Source organism: Rhipicephalus sanguineus, unplaced genomic scaffold (assembly GCF_013339695.2).
Source record: "Rhipicephalus sanguineus isolate Rsan-2018 unplaced genomic scaffold, BIME_Rsan_1.4 Seq216, whole genome shotgun sequence".
NCBI classification, from domain to species: domain Eukaryota; kingdom Metazoa; phylum Arthropoda; class Arachnida; order Ixodida; family Ixodidae; genus Rhipicephalus; species Rhipicephalus sanguineus.
In genome coordinates, this window is record NW_023614789.1 from 498756 (window position 1) to 502500 (window position 3745).

The following is a 3745-nucleotide window of genomic DNA, read 5'->3' on the forward strand; positions in this document are numbered from 1 at the left end:
TGTCGCCTATAGGCAGACAGAAATTAGGTGCCTTTTTCCTTTCCTGAATAATCACAGAAGAATCTCGGAGGCCATGTCATGACCATGGCCTATGAGATTCGGAACGCCAAATCTCGAATGCTATGTGATTACCATAAGCGTGCACAGGGTTCCTCATTAGGGGGGGCGAAGGTTCATCGCAGCGCCCCCCCCCCCACCCTAAAAAGTCCATGTATGGGGCAGATTTTGCGCCCCCCCCCTCTTAGATGACTATAAGGGTCAATGTACGCGGCAGATTTTGCGCGCCCCCTCTTAGATGATTAGGGGGGGGCGGCCGCCCCCCCTGCCCCCCCTCTGCGCACGCCTATGGTGATTACACTAACGAACGACGCCAGAAGAGCGTTTCGGTAGTCTTAGCGCAGCGGAAGCTATCGGTGGAACGCCGTGTACGCGGTGCTTTGATTCGGTGACGACGCAGTTACGTGCTTTGCATGTTGTAGTATTAGCGTGTGGCGCCTTGTCGCCTGCGTAGTGCAGCTTCCACATGCACCAGCGGGAAGCGGAACGCCTGCGCGCGTTCACGGCTCAAGCTATGAACTCTGCCTTTCGCGTCCCTGAAGCTGAGCGTGTTGGAACCAAGAGGCTGTCATAAATATGGTCGTACCTTCGCCGAAGCAACCTACCAGCAGGACGCCGCTCGCCAACACGACGCCGCTCGAGAAATACGAAATACGGCTGTTGGCCATGGTCACCAACCTTAGTCGTCGGGATGTAGATGTGCCACCAGGCGTCAACGTGGGTGCGTGCATACCAAACGGTGACATACCGGCCAGGTACCCATTGCAATGTGCAAGTCCTTCTAGACGTACATAAACCATCAACTGTTCGTTTAAAGGCACATTTCGCTTTCGTGTTATACGAATTGCTAAGGCAGAGGATTAAATACATTTCGTTAACTCTTTAACATGCCACGTGATGGCGACCTTAGCCTAAGTTCTGCGTCGAATCAGCGATGCTCTGCTGACTGTCACACCGCTTTCCCTGCTTACGCCATAGAGTTTCTTAAAATTACCTAAAGAGAAAACTGGCGCTGCGAGCTGTTGTACGCAGGAGAATGCTGGGATATGTGCACTTCGGACTTGGCTCGGATTGGCACCGTTCACGAAGAGCCCGTATACCTCGAATAGAGTGTACTGGAATATTTAGTACACTCTACCCAAAAAGGTTTAAAAAAATTGCCGGAGTGGCGATTATTGCGCAAAAGTGAAGCCGTGCCCACCAAAAGATGGTGGCTGCGCCCGCCATCTTAGTAGGGGCACGATAAACCATCGTTTGGCGAAGGAAGCGAGCGGTTTCATTACAGCCTGACGTGTTTCATATGCCAACTTTTACGGGCCAGATACTCCTCCAAGTGTGTCTTTGTGTTACTAGTTTTCCTAAATAAGCCTCAAAGTCATGGCAAATTTTATTGGAGATCAATCGCCGAGACTCCTCTCTACGGGTTACTTTTGTCGGCAGCAACGATCTTTTATTTTATAATTAACGTAGTATTTACACTAACAGATCAAAGCCATTTGATCTCTAAGTAGGCACCACCAGAAAAGAGCATGTCTGATTTTTTTTTTATACCTCCTTGACTCTACCTCGAAGACGCGTCTGGCTTCAACGCGTTCCTTGCGTCAAAATGGTTGATTTCGTACTGAAGGAGCACGCAGTAAGCTATTTCTTTTTTATCATTGCCGGGAAACAAGCTTTATTTAACTTTAAAGACTTCTGCGTTGATGTACAATTTTACGAAGCGAAAAATGTAACAAACGGCCGCTAAACTAGGAAGGCAGACGACCAAGCCAGCGTTCACTCTGCGACTGCCTGTCGCCTGTTTCTTTCTTTCGTTGTTGGTTATGCCGTGCAGGTGGGTGGACTTCTATTCTAGAATACGCGAGGATAAGATCCGTTTATAAAATCTTTGTTTTAGAGAAGCTTTATTTGCGCAGTCGTATCCGCTTGTTAGCCGAAGATTCGCTCAACACCAGCCTCGCAGGCACGTATACCGTCAATCCCATCGCGGCAACGGCTCCCTTTAAGAATTTCGCAGAGACGGTGGCGCCAGATTTCCCTCTAGATATTGTTGTGGGAAACTCTATGGCTTACGCCCTCCGCGTGTGTATGGAGCGGCCTGAGCCACTGAGCGACGGCGCGTTGCGGAAGCTAATCGCGGAGACCACAGCTCAAGCGAGTCTTTCATACCGTCACCACCAGAGGCACTGGCTGCATCCAAGTTCACTGCGTGTTCCCGCCGAGCAGCGTCGGTGTGTTGTTTGTAGTGCAAAATGTTGGCTGGGAGACATTCTTTCTGAAAGACCCACACCTTTGCAGCTTCGTGCTGAGCAATCGGGTGGACGGTACTTACGGAACATTCTTCCACGTATTGCGGGCTTCCGCAAATCTGCTTTGCCACTTGCTCAGAGTTCGATTTGCTCAACGGTGAACATCGGCAACTTCGTTCCGTGTGAGCTGCAAAGCGGGACATGTGATTCTTTTCAACGCAGACATCATGGCGGCCAAGGTCCTAGCTCGGTACAAGCAGAAAGAGAACGCAACGCCCTACCCCTTGTTCACTCCAGTGGACAACGCCTTCTACTGTAAGTGAGATTAGCAATGGCCTCAGATTTTGCGGGTGTGTATCGGACTTGGTTAGTTAACGTCTATTTAGCCTGGAACGGGTAACAAATTGCTCCGCACTTAGATGCGCCGAGGGTCTGAATCGCGAGCATTTCTTAACAGCGTAAGTACATGAATCCTTGAACAAAATATACTTATGTAAGCTATTTTAATTATTTTATTGCGGTATAGCAATTAAATGGACACTCCAGGCGCATTCACACTGTTACCGCGAGGTTCCGTATCTCCCCGCGCGTCGTATATGTTCTGTGTGCGAGTGAAAGCGTACGGGGGCAGCCGACGATTGCGGCTCAAGCGGAGACGAAACGCACTGCCCGTCTTCCGTCGCGCGAAAATCTCATGCGGGGCCAGGAGGGGGTGAGGGTGTGGAGGGCAGGGGGGTGGCTGCGCAGAACTGCGCATGCTGTGTTCGGGCCGAGTCGCGCGCGCCATATCTTGATAGGGATTGGCGAATTCTCTGTTCTCTCTGTACGCGCTGCCTTCTCACCGCTCAGGTAGCGTCGATAGACAAAACGAAGACGTTTCGCGCACAGCAGCGGCCGGGTTTCCTTCACGACCGCGTTTACCCCCATTTATATTTATCGCTGGTTTCTTATCGCTGATTTCTCAGAACTTTATCTCTGGTTTCAGAACAAGGATTGCTGGTTTCTGCAGAACTTTATCTATCGTAATTTTTTTTTTCCAGATTATGACAAGATGGTGACTGCGCTGGTAAGGTCACGCTATTTTTATTAAATCACTTATCCTTACCAGCTCATTTATTTTATCTAGTGACTGCAGTACACCGAGTTAAAAGGGACTCAATGGAGAAAGAGTGTTTCATCTACATAGGTGTTTAACATGCTAACAATAAAATGCTGTCTTCTTTGAAAAGCACATAGAGTTGTTGATATATTAGCGGAGTGCACAAGAAACGGTAACTGCGATCTGCTACAATTTTGGCAAGTTAGTTTTGCAGAAGGCATGTGAGTAAGCGTGAGTGCTCGCCCGTAAATTTTGCGTAGTCTCCGTGTTCGAAATAACGCTTAAGGTTGTTTCATCAGTTATATATAACTGATTAAATAATGAAGATATACCTTGTCGC